The 23,796-nt window shown below is 38.4% G+C and overlaps 1 long non-coding RNA gene across 3 annotated transcripts in view; it reads right to left on the bottom strand.

Moving 5' to 3' along the window:
* Positions 1-11,703, bottom strand: part of LOC140621169 (uncharacterized) — a 63,417-nt gene extending 51,714 nt beyond the window's left edge. For all 3 annotated transcript variants that reach the window (XR_012020903.1, XR_012020902.1, XR_012020901.1), the window contains exon 1: positions 11,594-11,703. This is a non-coding gene — a long non-coding RNA (uncharacterized lncRNA). The remainder of the gene's footprint in view (positions 1-11,593) is intronic.
* Positions 11,704-23,796: the final 12,093 nt, after the last annotated feature.

The raw sequence follows: 23,796 nt of genomic DNA, 5'->3' as shown, positions 1-23,796 counted from the left end.
CCATTGTTTAAATGAAAAAAAAAGTTAGAAGAAAGAAAACATCATCCATTTACTTATATCCTTCTTTGCATGTGATTTAAACCCACTTATTTGGTCAGTTTTCAAAAACTATAAATGGTGTGTTATCATAGAACAAGCACATGGAAGTCACAATAGGCCTATGTTTAAATCCCAGGAGCACTATCCATAATGTGATAACCTCAGAGAAATGGACTAACCTCTCAAGGTCAGTTTTTTCAACATAAAATTTGAAAAATAATGCATAATGCAAACATTTCTGAAGATTAATTGATATTGTGCATCATTCCTGGCACACAGTAGGTCTTCCAAACACAGTACTGATTTTTGTTACTCTAACTCCCCCATGTGAAGCCGACCTTAGATATAATAAATGCTTATTTTATCAGTTTTTGATTTATTGATATTTGGGGGAGGGGCTTTGTAAAGATGAAAAAATATACCTCACTGAGTTATAAGTTTAGTAAATGCTTTTACTTGAAGAAAATAAAATAATAGGAAATACTTCATTTAATACTTATGGTACAGCATCTGAATGGTAGAACTGAAGGTATTGGGAGATGATTATTCCAATTTCAGACAGCACAGTTTGATTTGGCATAGACGAGATCTCTACTGTTGTGCAGCCCTATCTCCCATGGCCCCTCTTAGTGCAAAGTCAGTTTGCATACATGCATGGATTCATGCATGGGGCATGGGCTGCACATGCTCCATAGCCCTCACCAGCCCTCCTCCTGATAGACTCAACACTCCTAAGGTTTCAGCTGAAGTCCCATTCCTAATGCTCAACCTCACTCCCAGAAAAGGCAGTAGCTCTCCAACCAGCCAGAGTATGCTCTTTGTAGGCAACCTGAGCCAGGTTGAGGGCCTCACACAAATAAGAGGCTAGAAAATATTTGGTTGTTGAATCCCACTTCCATATGATGACCCTCCAAAAAGCAAATCTATAAATCTATACATGTATTTTTTTTAATGCAGTGATGTGATTTGTTTCATCCCTTAGCAGAATTTAATGCTCCTAATCATTTCTCTGATGTTCAGGTCCCCTTTGCCATTCTGAACCTTCAAATTTGGCTACCTCTCCAGACTTGCTCTCCACCAGGCTGCTTGAACCCTGTCTCCAGTATAAGGAATGGAGAAATGAGCCTGTGAACACACTTGGCCTCTGAGAGCTCTAAAATTCCTTCCTTTTGTAAGATCTATGATGTGAATTTGGAGCTAAGCCTCAATACATCTACCTGAGTAGCATCTTCCAGATTCAAAGAGAGACTCTTTAACCAACAGAACTCTTTGATTTCAGTGCATCCAAGGAAGGAGCACAACTACAGATAAAAGCAGAAATTGGCAACTTCTACATCGGTTGTAAATTATAAACATCAAAGCTGCACTTTTTGTCACTTCCAGGTGTTTTTTTTTTGTTGTTGTTGTTGTTTTTTTTAACTTGTGTTTGTTTCAGTCTAAACAGGCTGGAAAAAAAACAATTAGAATGCATTCTCTTTAAGCTGAGAATGTAGTTCTTGCATTAAGTGTTAATAATTTCAGCCTGTGAAATACCCAGATCCTTTGATCCTTTATTGGGACTGTAAGTAAAGGTCTTTGCAGGGGATGCAGGTACCAGTTATAAAAATCTGTGCAGTGACTTGAAAACATCTTCTCTAATTTTTTGATAGTCATCTCACTGGCAAGTGAGATCCATGTCCCCTCCTCCAGAGTCTTGGCTGGCCTTTGCGGCTCACTCTTCACTCTTGATCAAGAAGCAGCAGCAGGGATGACTTCTGGGGCTAGATTGTTGAATGCAAGGAAGCATGCACTGTTGTTAGCTGGGACATTTGCTCTTGGAACCTGAAGCTGATGTGTGAGCAGTCATTCTACTTTGGAGTCACCATGCTATAAGGAAACCCAAACTATCAGCAAATATACCAGATAGTGGTATAATGGCATATGACTACCGTTATCTATGTGGAGAAAGGATACAGAGAGACATGCAGATTACATGGGGAGATAAAGATGACCATTCAGCTGCTAGGTCCAGTCCCCCCATTCTACTTCCACCTGCTATCTGACTGCACAAACGCATGAGCATCCCTGAGCCAAATATTGCCCAGCTGAGCCCTTCTTATTTCCAACTCAGAGAAGCAGTGACAGATGATAAAATGATTGTTGTTATTTTGATACTTTGGGAACTAATTATTATAAAAAATAGTACCTAGAATATTCTCTTTGTAAAATTTGCTTGCAACATAATTCAAAAACAATTCCTACGATAGACATCACCTGGGCTACAGAATCAAAGTTGAATAAGACAAAGTTCCCGGCCTTAGAGAGTTCACATTCTGGAGGTAGAATCCAGTCTCCAGAAACCTAGGAACTACATTTTTACAGAGCCCACTGCCACCCTACTGCTAGGACTAATCTGAGAGTTTATCAAGCAGAGAGCATAGAGATGAGTGTTCTTTAGGAAGACAGATCATGTACAATCTCAGAGAGATATGAGTGCCATGTGTCATCCAAGGCAGGGATGCTTTGCATTGTGGTTGAAGCCCAGGGTGAGCTGTCAGGATGAATTAATCTAGAAAAAAATAGATTTAAATGGGACCTTGAAGCAGTTTTGTAAAAGAGTTGGATATCACACTAAAGTGTTTAAAATGTATTCTGTTAAGTGATAGTGAATCAGGCTATAGAGAAGTATTGATCAGATGCATGCTTTAAAAAAATATTTTATTTATTTGAGAGAGAGAGAGCAGAAGTAGGGAGAGGGAGAAGCAGACTTCCCACTGATCAGGGAGCCTGATGTGGGACTCGATCTCAGGACCCCAGGATCATGACCTGAGCCGAGGGCAGATGCTTAATGGACTGAGCTACCAGGCACCCCAAGATGCAAGCTTAATAACTAGACACATGCACATAAACATACACTCTCTATATATACATTCATATACGCACATTGATATGTATAGATGAGTAAATAAATGAAAAGAGATTTTTATAATTAGAAATACAATTATTGTATTATCAGTGCAGAAATGCATAAGAAGTATATGAAGAAGTTTTAAAATAATCTAAATCCCAATAACCAGAGATAAACATCGTTAACATTTCAGAGACTACATACAGAAATCTCTTCATGTGTATTCATTCATTTTAAAATATTTATTGATCATTTAACAGTGTCAGGCAGTGATGAATGAGAAATTTTATGGTCGTTGGTTTCATTGTGTTTCCAGTATAGTGACTGAGGTGGATAATAAACAGGAAAACAGCTCAACGCATAAACAATTGAAGGCTGTAACAAATGCCATGAGAAGAGGAAACAGTGTGTGCTGATATGGACTGGGGAGGTTTCCAGAGAGCAGGAAAAGGAGGCTTCGATAAAGAATATTTCAACTGAGACATGAAGGCTGCATAGAGGAAGAAGCAGACATAGACATTGAGTGAGACAGAACTTGGGGGATCCAGAGGCACCAGTGTGTCTGGGCAAAATGAGGAAGGGACCATGCTATGATTTAAGATTGTAGAGGAAAAGAAAAACCAGATTAGATCAGGGCAGCAGATAAGTAGGTCATGGGACACTATCAGAGTTTGAATAGTGTCCTAGTGAAAAGGCATTACATTGATTTTAAATAGGTGACAGTTTTGGAAACGTATGCAAGTATATGCTATGGTCTGAATATTTTTGTCCTCTGTCCCCTAAATTCATATGTTGGAACCCATCCCTCAAGGTGATGATATTAAGATGTGATTAGTGCCCTTATCAAGGTAGTCTGAAAAAGGGCTCTTACCCCTTCCACAATGGGAAGTTATAGGAAAAGTTGGCCAGCTAGGTAGAGGGTTCTCGGCAGATGCCAAATCTGCCAGCACCATAATTTTGGGCTTTCCATCCTCCAGAACTGTAAGAAATAATGTTGGTAGTTTAATAAGCCACTTGGTTTATGGTTTTCTATTCTACAGCCCAAACAGATTAAGACAGTATATAAATATAAAAATAACTTTAAAGAAATGGGATTATAATACACATGCTACTTTATTGCCATGTAAAATGTTCTGAATGTTTTTATATGTGCATAAATATAGCTCTTTGCTATTATTTAAGTGGCTATAGAGTATTCCGTTACACACATGTACTATCATTCATTTAACCAATCCCTTATGGATGGACATTAGCTTTTTGCTGTTATAAAAAATGCTGTGTTGAATATCCATAGAGCATGTGTTATTGTATACTTTCATTAATTTTTATTATTTTTTTAGAGAGAAAGAGAGTACAAGGAGAGGTAGAAGAGGAGAGGGAGAGGGAAAGAGAAAATCTTAAGTAGGCTCCACACTCAGCACAGAGCCCGACTCAGGTCTTGATCTCATGACCCTGAGATCATGACCTGAGCTGAAATCAAAAGCTGGATGCTCAATGGATTGAGCCACCCAGCATCCCTCTAGACTTTCCTGAGAACATGTAGGGAAAAATTAACTGCAAAGGCAATCTGAGTTAAAGAGATATAGGATATAAATTTTGAGTCTTATTGTTAAATTCTTTTCCAAATTTGCTATACCAGTTTCTATTTCCTATAGCATTGCATGAAAGTGCCTCTTTCCCTTAACACCATAGTCACTGATGCTGATACTTCTAATCTTCATCAACATTATAAGCTGCAAAATATCTCATTTTATTGCTGAATTTTTCCTTTAATTAGGGCTTAATGTTTTTTTATAGGTTTCCTATTTGTCATTCATGTTTGGGGAATTAGATATTTATATATTCTTATATATTTATATATTAATAATAATAAATTAACAAATTTATAACTAATTTATAATGTATAAATATAATTTATAAATTTATAATCTATAAGTTATAATAAAATAAATAATTATAAATTAATATTTATATATTTTTTGCTTATTTCTCTATTGACATAGCTGTCTTTTTTGTTGTGTTAGCTCTTAGTATAAAGCTGATAAAATTATTTATTAAATTTCAGATTTTAACTTTTGTTTTTATGTGATCACCCTCTCTGATCTTTTATGTTTTCTGTTTTTTGAGGTCAAACTTTGACAGAAGTAGAAAACAATAATGTCATGAAGATGATATGATGGCATTTCTGGAAAACCTTACAAGACCTCTTGAGTCACCAGTGCATACAATAAGTTCAGTAATCTTGACAGATATAAATAAAAATACAAAACTAAATAGTTTTCTCTTAAGAAAAACAAAATGAAAATAGAATAAAAAAATTCCATTCATAACTGCAATAGCATCAAACAAATATAAGTACACTTAATAAAAATACATAGTATTTTTTTCTGATGATACCCAAAAGAACCTACTTAGTGGAAAATGAGAGGATGAGTAAGTGAAGAAGCTTACCTGAGTTGCAATGAGGGGCACTCAGTATCATAAAGTTTAGCCCATCCTCAATCTAAAAATCCCAGTGATTTTTTTGAATTGACATAATTATTCTAAAGTTTATCTTATAAATATTCAATAGGAAAGATAACTCTGAAATGGGGAGTAATAAAAAATAGCTTTAATGTCATAAATATATATCATAAATCTTCTCTAAAACAGGAATCAATATAGAAAATGGCAAAATGATGAATGAAAGAGAATCCAAATTAGAGCCAAAAACACTAGAAAGTTAATCTTTGGCCAAGACAGCACTGAAATCAGTATTGAAATATGGATTATTCAATAAATTGTATTGGGACAATTGGCAAGACATTAGAGGGGAAAAATTAATTGGGATCACATCTTTATTTCTTACTCAAAATAAATTTCAAATAAGCAAAGATTTAAATGCAAAAGCAGGTTAAACAAAAATGCAGCCTTACAGATACTTGAATAAAATAAAGTTATTGTCACCGTTTAAATAACAAATGAGGGTGTGCAATATGGCCATGCAGTAGGGATTTGAAAGAAGAGAATGGCCAGGTGATAGTGAAGAGGTGGTGTTGACAGGCTTGGTGATTGATTTTGTGCAGAGCAGGAGGACCAAGGAAGGAAGGAGGAAATGTAATCAGTTTCTCTCTGGGAAGATATGAAAGCCTATGACGTTATTATCACCTGTAGAGATCCCCCTGCCTAAAGCCTGATCTAGACCCTGGTTTCTTGACAGGAAATTCATAGATTGAGCTACAGACTATACCACCACCTAGTTACCTAGTTACCAGTGCCCTCAGAGTCCTAGTCCTAGTGCCCCAGTAGTGCTTATGACCCTGCGTGAGTTAGCTTCAGTAAGCTGATCATCTAGTCAGGAGGGCTGGACTGTGTGTCCCCTAAATTCCTTTGTCGAAGTCTAACCTCCAGTACTTTAGATTGTAACCTTATTTGGAGAGAGGGTCTTTATGGGGTAATCAGGGTGAAGTGAGGTCATTAGAGTAGGCTTTAATCCAATATGGCTGGTATCTTAAATAAAAGGGCAAATCTGACACAGATAGGCACACAGGGAGAATGTCATGTGATGAAGAAAGCAGAAGTCAGAGTAATGCTTCTACAAGCCAAGAAATAACAAGGATTGCCAGAAAAGTGCTAGAAATGATGAGGGGCTTCGAAAAATTCTCTCTCACAACCCTCAAAAGGAATCAAGCTCTCCAAGACTTTGATCTGGGACATCTAGATTCCAGAACTCTGAGGTAATAAGTTTCTGTTTTTAAGCCACTCAGTTTGTGCTACTTTGTTGTGGCAGTCTTAACAAATGACTATATGCACCGACACATTTTTCCTTTTTCCTATGTTTTTCATTTAAGTGTAAGAGGAATGAAAGGAAGGCATTAATACACAGAAGTATCACCACTTTGCTACAAATCAAACTTTGGGAGATGAATTACATAGTAGAAATAAACAAAATTGATCATGAAAGAAGTGTCTGATAATTTCAATTTTATTGGTCAGAATTCCTATTTTAAACACTATAATCTCTTCATTACTCATACAGAGAAGAAATGTATTAAGAGATATGAGGTAATACCATGTACCCCAAGGATGGTCAGAGAGTGGGCCTTGGTGCTGTAGGACCAGACACAGTGTATATAATCACACCATGAGGGCTTCTCTAAGACAAACCTGACTCTTACCCAGGGCACTTGCGGAGTAGATGCCAAAGGTCCCACTGTCACCCTGTCTGAAGGAATAACTGGCTCTGTCTCCAGATATCACCTCCTCATGTTGTTTATTTCCAAACGCAAGTCTAACCCAAAGAAACCAGGTCACATGCTCCAATCCTAGCTGCAAGAAGGTCAGGTGGAAACTTCCTGTCTTCTACTTTAGGTATGGCCAGACTTCTGAGGTCAGAAATTTGCCAGAACCAATGGTGAATGCTCAAAAATATCTATCAAGTGCTTCAGTCCCAATTCCATCATCAACATGCAGTGAAACCTGGGTAAGAACTCACCTGCTTTCTGGGCCCTTGTGTCATCACTAGTAAAATAGATAACTAGAGAGAATGCTATCAAAAGCCACTCTCTGATTTATAATTTCATGAAAGTTACAGTTTTGGTTTTCTGAAACTTTGTGGGCTTTTTTTTACCCCTCCCCCTTTTTTTTTTCTTGAGAGTACTTTGGAGTTTCTGAGAAACTATATCAAGAAATATATAATAATTTTGTTGTTTGTGCATTTTTTTAAAATTGTATTTATTTATTCATGAGAGACCTACAGAGAGAGAGAGAGGCAGAGACAGAGACAGAGGCAGAGACATAGCAGGCTTTACACAGGGAGCCCGATGTGGGCCTCAATCTCAGAACCCTGGGATCACACCCTGAGGTGAAGGCAGATGCTTAACCGCTGAGCCACCCAGGCGTCCCATGTTTGTTTATTTAAAAACTAAACTAATTGGAACAATATGGTATCGTAGATGGGATCCTGGGATAGAAAAAGGACATTTGATAAAAACTAAGAAAGTATAAATTTTAGTTAATAATATAATGATACAGGTTCATTGCTTTTGACAAATGTACTAATGTAAGATGGTAACCATAGGGGAAATCAGGTGTGGAGTATATGGGAACTCTCTACAATCTTCACAATTTTTTTTATAAATCTAAAATAAAATTCAAAAGAAAGTCGATTATAAATTAATGAGTCACATTTGCTCTTTGAGAAGGGAAACAAGTTGGACATAGTTTATATAAGAAGGAAAACAAATCTCCAGTTACAGAACCAGAGATGTAGGGAGAAGACAAACCTGTCCTCTGAACCCTCTAAAGTGAGGCGCAGTTGCAGCACTGTGGATGAACCTCGATGACATCATGTTATGTGAAAACAGCTGGTTTCAGAAAGACAAATAATGTACGATTACACTCATATGAAGTATCTACCGTAGTCAAATGTATAGCATCAAAGAGTGGAATGGTGTCCCTGGGGGCTAGGGGGAGGGAAATTGGAGATTATTAATCAATGGGCATGACATTTCTGTGAGGCAAGATCTGGAGGTCTACTTGTCCAACCTTGTCCCTATATTATATCTTACACTTGGAAACCCTTTGAGAAGAAAGATCTTATGCTAAGTTTTCTTACCACAATAAACTGAAATTAAAACACACAAAATAAGTTAAGACACAGAACTGAGGATATTTGGCTCTAACAAAGCATGTGAGTAAGTCATTGGATGGTTGACATATGCAGCAAGATAGTTCTGAATAAATCCAGGGAATCTAGATGGAACAGTCTTGGGAGGACAGATGGGGCTTAGCCACACGGTGGTGTGGTTGAGAGAGCTCTACAATGAGGAATGTTTTATAGTAAGCAGAAAAGCCTCTACATTCCAAGCTCATTCAATGACTACATACTATTTACATCAATGAGATGGAATTGGAGGATATTATGCTAAGCAAAATAAGTCAATCAGAGAAAGATAATTATCATATTGTTTCACTCATACGTGAAATATAAAGAACAGGGCAGAGGACCATAGGGAAGGGAGAGAAAACTGAATGAGAAGTCATCAGAGAGGGCAAAAAACCATGAGAGACTCCTAACTCTAGGAAATTGAGGGTTGCTGGAAGGGAGGGAGGCAAGGGGTTGGGTTTATTGGGTGATGAGGCATTAAGGAGGGCATGGAATGTGATGAGCATTGAGTGTTAAACACAACTTTTAAATTATTTAAATTTTAAATTATTTAAACTACATCTGAAACTAATGAGGTACTATAAATTGGCTCATTGAATTTAAATTAAAAAAAAAGAATGCTATGTCACAAATGCTGGGTATGATTTTTGTTTCTACAATTTGAAGCAAAGGGGATAATTTCCCTAACTTATAATTGCAGAGCATATAAAAAAAGAATTATGATTAGTTATTTGCAAAAGGAAAGCAAAAGTCTTCAGACTAAGAACAAAAATACATATGGAACTGTAAGAGTGGATGTTCTGTAGAACTCTTGGTGCAAGCATTGGAAGTAGTTGTGGTTTGAATATGTCTCCCTAGATTATGTATGTTGAAATTTTAACTCCCAGTGTGATAGTATTAGGAGATGGGATGTTTGGGAAACATTTAGATCATGAGGGCGGAGCTGTTATGAATGGGATAATGCTCTTTCAAAAGACTCCCCAGAGAATCTCCTAGTCCCTTCTGCCATGCGAGGATACGAGGAGAAGTCTAAAAGCTAGAAGAGGGCCCTCACCTGACCATGCCAGCATCCTGACCTCAGACTTACAGCTTCCAGAACTGTGATAAATAAATTTCTGTTGTTTATAAGCTACCCAGTGGGTATTTTGTTATAGAGTATCCTGAATAAACTAAGACAGAAGTCTCACAAAATCTGGCACTTCCACAACTTATGGATATGGTGGCCTTTCATCAGAATTATGGAAAACCATACCAAATGCTTGTCGCTGTAGCTGGCCAACAGCTTTGTTGTCAGAAAGGGAATATTTAAACTCGGCTCAGTGAAGCGGCCTCTCATTTCTTGTCCTCAGGAAAGGAGTGACCATCAACTTATGTCCTCTGCAAACTGATCAAAGCTACAAATGGTTTTTGTATTGTTTCAAGGTACCATTTTGTGCCAAATCAAGGAAGTGCCTTCTGATGCTTGTGCTTTCCATTGCCCTGGTTTCTAGAAGGACGGACCCCCAAATAGTGTTACTGAAAATAGTTTTCTGAGAATAAAACTCTCATTTACTTTAGTATTTTAAATATATTCATCCCTAAATTATTGTTTTCATAATGAAGCCATCTTCCTAATGAGTGGAACAGCTGGAGTGCTCTACAATCACCAGCAAGCCCAAGATGACTTTCCTAATGTAAACACTTTCACAAGAGAAAAGCCCATAAAATATGACCTCTACGCAGTCAATACAAACCAATTGTCTCTGACTTTTAATGGACAGTTCTACAGACAAGCACAGGGGTATGATACTATTAGCAATCTATTAAAAGTGTTCCTTTATCTATATCTATTATTATCTGATTAAATTCTCAAACTATTCTGGTAGGGTAGACAGAGTTGGGGCAATTTTTCTTCTATTTGCAAACATTACACTGAAGCTCAGCATTTATTGAACTATTCAGGACTAACAGAGCCAAAAAATGAACGCCAGCATTTCTAAGGAGAGGAGTTAATTCCCTTTGGATGAGAGGTGCAGTTTGAATCACTTTTTAAATTGACATACAATTGGTATTTCCTTGAAAGAACTTGTTTATGTGAATAGAGAGATACTTATATTGACTTCTTGTAAAATTTTTGTTATTAAAATGATTTTACAAAGTCAAGGTTAGACTCTGGTCTAAAATTTTGTTTAGCTGCCTCCAGGGAAATGTAGTTCTAGTTTTCAAAAGCTGAGGGAAGATTTGGAAGCTTCTACAAAAGAAGAAAAATGAGAAAATCTGCACTAGAAAGACAATTGTACTTATTAGTTCTCTTAAATTGAAATGTTAAACTTTATTGGAAAAACAGTTCATATTAATTAATTTGTGCTTTTTCTTCTCGAGAAAGATTATATCCAAGTTAAAACAAAGGTTAGAGTAGTACATACTCTTGAATGTGAGTACAAATTAATTTTGTTTGTCCTTAATTAACTGTTATCAGCAATTGTCATCCAAGCATTCATTTTTATTTATAACTAGAGAAAAGCTATTATTTTTGTTTTTCTTCTGCATCTGAGGTTTCTCAAAGCCATATTATTGTTAGAAGTTATTTGGAGGGAAGAAAACACAGCAAACATTAGTTTTCCTTTTAAACTCTAATTCTTAATCTGTGACCATTAATTATGTTCCATTTCTCTCCTGTAAAGCATTTTTTTTGTCAAGATCTTTTTCTTTTCTCTTCATAGAAAGAGATCCCCACCTGTTCTTTCCAAACAGAAGCATGTATGAGATCTCAGTTCATATTTCATTTGAAAGCTCTAATTCTTTCTGTAAGCTCAGTCCATATTCTAACATTTATTTCCTAAAGAGTCCAAACTTCATAATTATTTATTTTTACTTGCAACATTCAATGCAAGCATCTATGAAAGAGTATAATTGTTTAGAGTGGTTCAAGTTTTTGAATTCAGACATTTCCAAAACTCAAAAGGAAATCTGTAAAAAGAATAGGGTGACAATTTTCCTGCAGAAAATAAAGTAATAACATGATATTAGATGGGCATTACCTCACTTCAGAGGGACTGCCTGTTGTTAAGGAAACAGTAGTGGTGTTGGAGCCAGTCAGGTCCTGGTTTGAAATCTGCCTCTGTCACTTGCTGGTTGTCTGACCTGTAAGGATTTTCCTGATGTCATAGAGCCTTGTGTTCTCATCTGTATTAGAAGGTGGTCATAATTGCTTCAGAGTCACCTTTGCTCTAGCTTTCTTGTATTTTCCTTCTAGAGTAGCTTATTCCCATCGGAATACAAGATCCTTAAAAAAAGATCCAGGCTTGACCTCAATTTTCCTCTTCCGATGACCTCTTCACTATCGCTTTCTTCCATGTACACCCATCCAGCATCTTCCAGCTGGCCTCTGCCCCATCACTAGACTGAAGGCACTTTCGTCGGAGTCACTCTACAACCTTTGCATTGCCATGCTTTACAGACCCTTTCCTTATCTTGTTCCCCTCTCAGTGGTAACTGATGCAGCATACTACTCTGCCCTTCTAGAAGCTCTTTCCTGTCTTTGCTCCTGTAATATGAGCAAGAGAATTGGCTTTCTTCCCATAACACCGACTGCTCCTTATGGCTCTCCTATGCAGGCTCCTTTTATTTCCTACCTCTTAAAGTCTGTAGTGCCTCCAGGCATGAGCTTGGGCCTCTTTTCTTCTCAATCTTCCATCCCCAGGTAATCTCAAAATTCTGAGGCTTCACAAGCTATCTCTATTTGCTGAATGCAAGTTTACATCTCCACTCACTACTTCTCTCATCCCTAGACTCGTATGTCCTATTGTCTATATGATATCTCTATTTAGACATCTGAAAGTCATTTCAAACCACACTTCCTCAAAAAAAAAGAACACCTGCTTCTACCTTACTCTTACTTTTCCAGTAACTGCATAGTTTGCAAACCAGTTATTAAATACTGGATTCAGGTCTACTCCTCCTTATTCCTCACTGGTCACATCAATGCACTGGTATCTCCTCATCAACTCCACCATCTCCTCTATTCCGGGTTAACATGGGTCTCCCCAAAATTCATATGTTGAAGCCCTAACTTCCAGTACCTCAAATGTACTTTATTTGGAGATAGAGTCTTTCAAAGGTGATTAAGCTAAAATGAGTCATTAGGGTGGGCCTTAATCCAATAGGACTTTGTCTTTAAAAAAAAAAAAGAGGACATTTAGAGACAGACAAACATATGGGAGGTAGAAAGCAGGTGATACATCTACAAGCCGAGGCATGCAACAGGTTGCTAGTGACCATCAAAAGCTAGGGAAGAGACATGGGATAGATTCTCTCTCACAGAGGTGACCAATCTTGCTGACACTTTGATCTCAGATTTCTAGCCTCCAAAACCATGAAACAACACATTTTTGTTGTTTAAACTACTGGGTTGGTGATACTTTATTATAGCAGCCATCAGAAACCAATACACTATCTTTCTTCCATTTTTGCAACAGCCTCTCCCCGGTTCCATATTTGTCTGTTGCCCCTCTACTGTCTTGCATAGCAGCAAAAGTAATAGTTTAAAAAAAGTTATTCCAATTACACCCCTCTCTGTGTAGATAACTTCTCATTTGATATAGAATAAAGTCCAAATGCCATATGGATATGATTTCATCCCCACTTTATTTTTTAAATACCATCTCCCACAATTCTATCCTTCATTCACTATAGTTAGTCATATTAATCTTTTATCACTTTTAAGGATATTACAAAATTGGGGCACCTGGGTGGCTCAGTCAGTGGGTCATGAGATTGAGCTTGTGTTGGGCTTCCACTAAGTGTGGAGTCTGCTTAAGATTCTCTCTCTCTCCCTCTATCCCTCCCTCCTTCTCTCTCCCTCTCACTCTAAAAAATAAAATAAAATAAAGAATATTATAAAATTTCTTCCTACTCCAGGGCTTTGTGCATGTTGTTCCTCCATGACAGACTGATGGCCACTCTTCACATGACTGCTTATTTCCCATGATTCAGTTTTCTGCTTGCTTACTGAATACATTATCAGAAGGGCCTCCATTCCCTATCTCAATATTATACAGGATGTTCACTTATTTAATAATTTATTAGTTCATTTAAATGTGCATAATGCCTAGTGCTCTGAGAAATACACAGGCTCAGAGTGTAGGATCTTTGTCATCACCTTTACAATTTCGTCCCAATGTCAGACACATAGCAGCTCCCAGATACTTTGTTGAATGAATGAAGAATGGTCATAGAGGATATTTTTCAAAATGAATCTACATAGTATATACTTCATTTACTCAACATTTATTGACCAAGTTCCTTTAAGGTGCCTCACACTGTTTTAGGCAGTAGGATCTCAGAGTGGACAAGACATACATCTCAGGCTGGGGAAAGAGTAAAATTAAGGCCCTGAGAATGTGTGTATGAAGAATGGCATGAAGTCCACTGAGGCAGGAGAAGATTAAGGGTAAGATTTTGAAATATGAGAAACTGGAAGAGAGGAGAGACAAAAACAGATTTTTAAACTATGAGTGAGCAAAGGTCAAAGAAGAGAGAACAGTTAGGGCTATTTTTACAGAGTGAGAGAGGCAAGATAATGACTCGCACTGATGGTAGTCATGCAGGACAAGAGAAATGATGGGGCTACAGGTAATTTTCGAAGTAAAGTCCAAAGGAATAGCTGATAAATTGGATGTGGGTAATATTAATCGGAAGAGAACAGTTATGGATAATTCCCAGGTTCTTGACCTGAGGAACTTAATGAATGGAGTTGTCATTTATTGAGATGGGGTCACTCATGGGAGGAGCAGATTTCAAGGAAAAGATTGGAATCTTAGTTTTGGAAATATTAAATTAAAAATGTCTATTAGATAATCAGATGGAAATTCCAAATAAGCAGTAGGCTATCTAAGTTTAAAGTTCGCTGGAGGTTCAGCTCAAAGTAATAAGTGAATTTCTAGCCACAGGATTTTATACCTGGACACTGAATTAAGTCAGTGCCTGGAATAGTTTGCAACCAGTAAACCATCATTGTCTGTGGGTATATTGCTAATTCTTCCTTCTGCATTAAGTGTGAAGTCATGTTCAAGAATGATTTTGATTTAAATAATTGTATTGACATCTTATGCAATAGTGGCCATTTATTTGATTGATTAAAATGGAACAGAAAATGATACTAAATTTCTATAATAGCTCATGTGCTATGCAGGATGAGGGCATTCTTTTCTAAATGTTTATTGGATACTCTTTTAGCCAACAGACATTTATAGAAATCCCATTATGTGTCAACCACTGACTGTATCCAGATTACATAATGAAAAATACCAGGCAGTCCCCAGACTTAAGGAATTTAAAATCTGAAGAAGGAACAGGAAACTGTTTTAGCTAATAGTCCATTCTACAGCTACGTTAGCAAGTTCTGAAGTTCAAAAGAGAACACTGATGTAAACTGTTGAAATATGTCCCCTCACATCAATTAGTGTGCTTTTTATAAAAGAAGAATTTAAGACTCAAAATGTGAAGCAGCTTTCCCAAAGCAAGACTGGGTCTCAGATCCAAATTTCCTATCTCTAGATGGTGATAGGAACATCCAATTAGCTCATCTTGACCCCCTTATAAGACTGCCATTTAGTTTTGTTTTGTTTTTTTAAATATTTTATTTATTTATGATAGACATAGAGAGAGGCAGACACAGGCAGAGGGAGAGGCAGGCTCCATGCCGGGAGCCTGACACGGGACTCGATCCCGAGGCTCCAGGATTGCGCCCTGAGCCAAAGGCAGGTGCTAAACCACTGAGCCACCCAGGGATCCCAAGACTGCCATTTTGGAATGATGATGTCATGAGCCTTCAGTTCTTTATTTGAAAAACTGAGGGGAAAAAAAAAAAAGCAAATGCTTCCTAGTTGTTTATATGCATTTTTAATGAACATTGGATAAGTTAACATGTGTGAATATGTGAAATTTGAGATCACATTGTTCTGGCTCCTTCTGAGTGGGCTCAGACAAGTTACTTAACATCCCTGAACACCGTTTTCTCATCTATAAACTGGGAAGAATAATAGTAATCATTTTGTGAATTTGGTTTGAGGATGGAAAAAACAAAGCACGATGAGCAGGGTGCAGAGCACACCCCAACTCAATGCATTGTTATCGCTGTGAATGGTATATAATCGAGGTGGTGGGACTTCAGTACACTCACTGAAATTCTGTTGTCTGTAGTTTCCAATTAGCTAGCCCACTGATCTGACAAATGGAAGAATAAACCTATAGGGATGAGAAAAAAGAGACCTCTTTTAGGAAGGCTTATTTTTATCATTTGTGAAGCACAACTTTTCATGTCATGATCTCCTCCATTTACTGTCTTCCTTCCAAAGAAGGACTTATTGATAAGAATTTAAAAAGTGCTAAAAAATAAAGCACAGGTAGTCTCCCTTGAAATTTTGTACTATGCCATTTCCTTTTTAGGAGAGACCTACATTTAATACCTGTTTCCTTAACCAAAAGAAATCAGGAGAAAATTTTTGCTCCTATGAAAAGCGGCAAAAAGCAAAAATAGTGCTCAGCACTGATTTTGCCTCAAGATGAGCCAGTTTAGAGGCAGTGCCCACCAGAGCAGCCAGTGGCACCCCCCGCACCTTGCCCAGGTACCACACTGAGCATCTTGGCATCAAGCCCTCAGAGCTCTGAACTGTCTTTGAGCATCTTTGCTTTATCTTGATTTATTTTGTGCCCCTGCTAGCAAGATGTGTACTAAGGTATCAGAAAAGCCTACTAGTCAATTTATTAAAAATTAGAAGTGGTCAAATAGTGGCCTAAGAGCTGGGGCTTATGAGTACCTGGGGGTTATGGGGGAAAGATTGGGAGAAAGAATATTCATTAAGTATTTACTCTATGTCCTATGCTGCTGTCTCTCTGTCACACGTTTACACCCAACCTATTTTGACAGATAAGAAAACTGAGGGTCAGAGTGGCCATGCTATGGGCCTAGGTCACATGGATAGTAAGTTAAATAATTAAAAACCAGGGCATCTTCCTCCAAGTCCTCTTCTCCTTCTATATGATACTGCTTAGTGGTCAGCATTTATCACGTGATAACTGATGTTTCTTTAGCAGCTTAGCATCCACTACGCTGTGGCTTTGTGTTGGGTACTGAGAGGACACACATCAGAAAAGATGAGCTTAAATATTGCATTTGACATGTTAAAGCCCAGTATTGCTGGTTTTCCTGAAGGATTCAACCTGAGGACTGCTGATGTTCTGGGTCACATCATTCTTTACCGTGGGGGTGCTGCTCCTGTGTACCGTAGGATAGTCAGCAACATGCTTGACCTCTATCCACAAGCCTTACTTGTGACAAATGACAATGTTTCTAGATATTGCCACATGTCTCCCAGGGACAAAAATCTCCCCTGGTGAAGTATTTTGCTATATTGTAGCCCTGTGGGGTCAGGGAACCACCTCTGGATAGTTAGCTTGAAATCCTTAGAAAGTATTTAAATACATACCTGGTGACTACCTAATTCCTTTAGTGATGACTTCTAGGGATTCATTCCTTTCTTAGCACACTCTTTATGCCTCTAGAAGTTTGAGACACATCAGAACAGCAGGAGAGGATTTAGTGCCCACTAAAAGCCACTCCCCTCCAAGTATACTTGCCTGACCTTTAAAAAGTTAACTTGGATGTTTCCCCATAGTTCTTCAGGCTGCTGTTCTTCCACATTCTGCTCGCACAGAAGTAAATTTCGGTGTGCCCCAGGCTCAGGGTGTCCCCAAATTCCGAGTCTTTGGGTAAATTAAGACACTCTCCTTCTGTGTAAGGAATTATTTTTGACAGAGCTCCAAAGCTCCTATCTTTTTCACACAAGTCCTGCTTCCTTTCTGCATCACAAGGATCAGGCTCTGAGGTTTTCATTTGTTACGTGCTCCCTGTCTGCCTTTCTCAGCCCTCTCTCACTCCCACCCACATGCCATGCTGAATGGTGTCCAACTCTGGTCTGCCTGGCTCACCTGGGTAGCCCCAGAGCCTTGAACATGGCCTGGGGGTGGTATATGCATGCTGAGTTAATTGGTGCTGCCTTCATGTATTGTGTAACTAGTGTTTGCTAAGCATTTTGACAGCAGATGCCATTGCTGTCCTGATCATGTGCCCTAGGCATGCACAGGTCCCTTTGCTCTGAAAATTTTGTATTGCTCTGGCCTGAGCAATCTCTCTGGCTTGGTTTCTCCTGTGGCCTATTTGTCTTGTAGAAGGCCGTCTTCTTCATGTGCCTACCCTCAGTCTGCTGGGCCTGATCTTTGTTTCTTCTAAGGATACCAGTCATACTGTATTAGAGCTCATCCTAATGACCTCATATTAACACAATCAACTCTGTGTAGATCCTGTCTCCACATAAGGTCACATTTGAGGTCCTGGGAGTTAAGAATCCAAAAAATTAGGGGAGGGACACAAGTCAACCCCACAGCACCCTCTTACCCTCTTGTTTCCTGCTTCATTTTTCAAATTAACTTATTGCCCTCAAATCCCTGTTGATAGTTTCTGAAATAATCCTAAATTAAGACAATTTTGATATAGAATTATTTTATATATATAAATAATGATTTTCCTGTAAATGCCTAATCTCTCCAACACTATGTTAAGGTATAATTTTCTACATTCAACACATAGAGAAATTGAGACTCAGAGAGACTGCACATGTTCCCAAGAATCCATAGAAAAGTTAGAGAACTAGGAGGGAACACAGATGCCTGTGGGTCCCATCTTCATTTCCTTTCCTCTTGCCTGAGCTGTGGATCTCAGTGAGCTCCAGAGGTCTCCAGAGAATTCATGATCTGGCAGATAAAAGTCCTAACTGCTCTAATTTTCTTCTCTTTCAGAAAGGTATTAGTACTGATACTTGGCCAGAATTTTATCCATATTTCTCAGATCAACCTAACCAGCTTTCCTGAGCACAGACTCTGGGGGTGCATCAGTGTGGTTTGATGGAAATACGAGATGAATAAGATCTTGTCCCTAAAAAGTCCCCTGTGAAAATGTGTAGATTTTAGTACTAAGAACAGCTTTGTTCGCAATGTGGAAAGACATGTTTCCTTTTTAGAGATTCAGAACTAAATAACAGCTAGTATTTCCTGTTCAAGCAGGGCTGCCAGAAAGCATTAGGTTTACTCATATCATTGGTGTATTTGAAATTTATTCCCATTCTCTTTGATGGATTTTTAAAATTTACATTCTGATACTTCAGACTACTGACAACCATACAACAGTGACACCACTAACCACCACAACTATTATTACCAATACTAATTAAACACAATATGTTTTAGGCTCTATGATTTATATGTATTTTATTATTTTATATAACACCCAAAGAGATGGTTGAGAAAACAAACAACCATCAACGAGATGTTTTACAGATGAAGACTGAAGTTTAGAGAAATGAGTTTATTTTCTCAAGATCATACAGCTAATAGATGACATGCTGGAGATTCGAACCCATGTCTGTATGTCTCCAAAGCCCAGACTTAACCTTGGTACTATGTTCCATATGTCATATTTTAGGCCACTAGAAACCTTTATTAAAAACAGTGATAGATAGATGATAGATAGATAGATAGATAGATAGATAGATAGATAGATAGATACCATGGGGGACATAGAGGTGCCCTGCTCAGAATCTCTTTCAAGGAATCTGCCGAAGGAAGCAAAGGTGACTGACCTTTATCCTAAGGGTTGCATCTTTAGATCCACCCCAGGTAAGGCCATTCTTCCACGGAGTTGCTCATGGCCAATGACAGAGCATGGCAGGATTCCTGCTCGATGATGCATGGCTCTTTCAATGGGTGACTTTGTTTTTTTTTTTTTTTTTTTTTTTTTTTTTTTTTTCTTTTTCTTTTTTTTTTTATTGGTGTTCAATTTACTAACATACAGAATAACACCCAGTGCCCGTCACCCATTCACTCCCACCCCCCGCCCTCCTCCCCTTCTACCACCCCTAGTTCGTTTCCCAGAGTTAGCAGTCTTTATGTTCTGTCTCCCTTTCTGATATTTCCCACACATTTCTTCTCCCTTCCCTTATTTTCCCTTTCACTATTATTTATATTCCCCAAATGAATGAGAACATATAATGTTTGTCCTTCTCCGACTGACTTACTTCACTCAGCATAATACCCTCCAGTTCCATCCACGTTGAAGCAAATGGTGGGTATTTGTCATTTCTAATAGCTGAGTAATATTCCATTGTATACATAAACCACATCTTCTTTATCCATTCATCTTTCGTTGGACACCGAGGCTCCTTCCACAGTTTGGCTATCGTGGCCATTGCTGCTAGAAACATCGGGGTGCAGGTGTCCCAGCGTTTCATTGCATTTGTATCTTTGGGGTAAATCCCCAACAGTGCAATTGCTGGGTCGTAGGGCAGGTATATTTTTAACTGTTTGAGGAACCTCCACACAGTTTTCCACAGTGGCTGCACCAGTTCACATTCCCACCAACAGTGTAAGAGGGTTCCCTTTTCTCCACATCCTCTCCAACATTTGTGGTTTCCTGCCTTGTTAATTTTTCCCATTCTCACTGGTGTGAGGTGGTATCTCATTGTGGTTTTGATTTGTATTTCCCTGATGGCAAGTGATGCAGAGCATTTTCTCATGTGCATGTTGGCCATGTCTATGTCTTCTTCTGTGAGATTTCTGTTCATGTCTTTTGCCCTCAATGGGTGACTTTGGCTCAGAGATGCCTCACTGTCCTGGCTGAGACTTTCACAAAACTGCTATGTAGTTTGAGGCTTTTTCTATCCATGTCTGTCTCCTTTCTAGGTGTTAGACCAATCTGCATCGTGATAGGCTCTTCCTATGTACTCCTGATCTCTCTCTCTCTGTCTTTCTCAGGCATTTCACCTAGTAAGTTTCTTGCACTTCTAACTCCATCTTTGCATCAGAGAGAAGGAGAGAGAGAATAAAAGAAGTTTATTATTTTTCTACTTATTTAATGAAATCCTAGAACCAATTTAATGCCTTGGACATGCTCAAGGCTCAATACATATTTGTTGGATAAATGCTTCCAATATTTAAGTTGTCCACTGTAATTCAATTGTAAGACCTATATGCTAATGGATAACTAGGACAGGAGGGATGGTGTAAAGAGGGTTTGTGATAAGAGAAGAATAAGTCAGGTGGTCTGGTTGTAGAAGATTCTTACAGTTGTAGGAACCAGCAGAAATCTTCATGAAGGGAACAGCATTTCACATGATTTTAGAGGGTATTTAAGATTTCCAGGAGTGAAGAAGGTTAGAAAAGTTAGTCAAGCTACAGCAAGTGTGAGTGAAGTAGGGAGGTATGTTCAGTGATATGGCTCATATCAGGAAATAAATGGTGCCATAGGACTGAGGTAGCTTTTACATAGCACAGATAGGGAGTGGAATGGAGACCAAATTGGGGCAAGACTTTGTGTATTAGCTGTATGAAGTCATACTCTTTCAAAGACCAAAGAATGAGAGTAAAGACAATTGCTCTACAGTATTATCCAAAAGAAGTACAATGCAAGCTACAAATTTGAGCCACATATGTGATCTAAAATTTTCTAGTAGCTGCATAAAATGTATAAAGAAATAGGTGAAAATAATTTAATAATGGTTTATCAGATATATACAAAATATTATCATTATAGCATGTAATAAATATAAAAATTATGAATGAGATATTTTATATTATTTTTCCTACTAAATCTTCAAAATTGGATGTATATTTTACACCTAAGAGCACACCTCAATTCAAACTAGCTACATTTAAGTTCTCAATCCGTGTGTCCAGAGATTCTTTACTGGCCAGCACAATTCCATAATATATCATCTGGAATGGTCTAATAAAATATTTTAGGGAATTTATATTTATGAGAGGAAGCACTTCTTAAAGACACGTTGAACAACTCCATGGTCATGTGGACCGTCCCAGACCCTCCACTTGGGAGCTGCAGTGGGGTGCACAACCTTTGAGAAGATTGACTTTAAAGACCTGCAAGAGTTGACTTAGAATCTAGCTCTTAGCATAGCTGAGTGTGTGATTGTGAGCACATCTGAGTCTTGAGTTCTTCACCTGTATGAAGGTGATAAAACCATGCAGCTCTTCAACTGCCTGTTTTTCTTTTCCCATTGAACTATTAACTTGCTATAACTTCTCTTCAGTGTGCCTTGAAACACTGACATAATTCATCTGACAACTCTATGAGGTAGGTTTCATGATTATCCCCTTGTACTTTTTGAAACAGGAATGCTGTGATGTAGACAGAGGTGAAGTGACTCCACCAGGGTCAACCAGTAAGTAGGTGCTTAAAAGATTCAAACCTGGGCCATCCAGTACCAGAGTCCAAGTTCTTATTCCATCATGTTGTCTGTCTAACAGGGCTTTAAAGTCCCAATAAATAAGAGCAGCAAGAATCAAGTGCCCATGCTCAGAAAACAAGTATTCCTTTTTTTAAAAGATTTATTTATTTATTTATTTGAGAGAGAGAGAGAGAGAGAGAGTCCATGGGGTGATGGGTTGGAGGGGCAGAAGGAAAGAATCTCAAGCAGACTCCTTGCTGAGTGTGGAACCTGATATGGGGCTTAATCTCACAACCAATGACATCATGACTTTAGTTGAAACCAAGAGTCAGACACTTAACTGGATGAGCCAACCAGGCACCCCAGGAGGCAAGTGTTTCTAGGCACTACCAGGCACTACCAGAGATGACTCCTTAGGCAGCAGAGCTGAAACCTATGTTTCATACAAAACAAACTCTACTATCCTCAATCTTTAATATGAACCAATTGTTCGATGGGGTTGGAATTAATTTCTATTTGGAGTTATTAAAAATGATATTCTTTAACATTTTCTATCATTGAACAAACACTTCCATATGCATTACTCTTTCCATCACTAGAAGGGAGGTGTTAATATTTTTCTAGGAAGTGAGAGGAAGTTTCAGAGTAGCAAAAAGACTTGTCCACAGTCATAGAGTAAGTGGTCTTGAAGCAAATCTCTGATCTTCTTTCGCATTTTTAGTCCTCTGTATAAAATACATTATCATTTGGATGAACATATGGTATAGATTGCTGTTCCAAAGAGATATATGTCTGGAAACAGGGGCTTTGCACTTGCCTCAGGACCTTTGCACTTGGCATCTCCTCTATTTCAACACTAAGTATTACCCATTGTTATGGTTAAATTATCTTCTCTCAGGGGATGTTAAAGTTGTAACCCCCAGTACCTGTGAATGAAGCACCTTATTTGGAAATAGGATCTTTGTAGATGATCAGGTTAAGATGAGCTCATTAGGATGGGTACAACATGACTGGTATCATTACAAAAAAGGGAAATTTGGACAAAGAGACAGACAAGTAGAGAAGGAAGACAATGTGAAGACACAGGGAAAAGATGACCATCTGTAAATCAAGGAACCCTTGGGGCTCCTAGAAGCCAAGAGAAAGGCATGAAACAGATTGTCTCTCACAGCTTGCAGAAGGAACCAACCCTGCTATCTTAGTCAGTTTGGGATGCTGTAATAAAGGACTAGGGACTGAGTGGTTTATGAAAAATAGAGGTTTATTTCTCACAGTTCTGAAAGTATGTGATAGGGTACCAGCATGGCTGGGTACTGGTATGACCCTTGTTCAGGCTGTAGACTGCTTACTGGTCTCTGCAACATGGCAGAAAAAAAGCTAAAGAGCTTTCTGAAAGAAGAAGAAAGGTCTCTACAAGGGCACTAATCCCATTCATGGAGGCTCCCCTTGCATGATCTAATTACTTCTCGAAAGACTCACCTCCTAATGCCAACACACTGAGGGTTAGGTTGCAACCTATGGATCTAAGGGGACACAAGCATTCAGACCATAACTGCTGCCAACACCTTGATTCAGCCTTCTAGCCTCAAGAACTATGAGGCTCTAAGTGTCTATGGCTTAAACCACCTCATTTGTGGTACTTCATAACAGCAATCCAAGGAAACCAACACACCCACGATCTTCCCACAAGTGACTCTGTGAGTTTAAGTGTGGCCCCTCAGAGAAGCTCTCCTGAACATCCCCACAGCTGCCCCTGACTCACTGCTATTAATTCATTTGATTATTTTCTTATCAGAATCTGAGAAACATCTTGTTTAACATATTGTTTATATAAAGTCCACCTTCCCCCATGAGGTACCCCAACTCCCCCATTCATCAAGAGTGCAGGGCATGAAGAGCAAATAATTATTTACTGACCAGGTGGGAAGAGGGAGGAGCCCAAAGGG

This window comes from Canis lupus, chromosome 2 (genome assembly GCF_048164855.1).
Source record: "Canis lupus baileyi chromosome 2, mCanLup2.hap1, whole genome shotgun sequence".
Lineage (NCBI taxonomy): Eukaryota > Metazoa > Chordata > Mammalia > Carnivora > Canidae > Canis > Canis lupus.
Note: the sequence above shows the minus strand (reverse complement) of the source record. Positions and strands in the feature narration are given on the sequence as shown.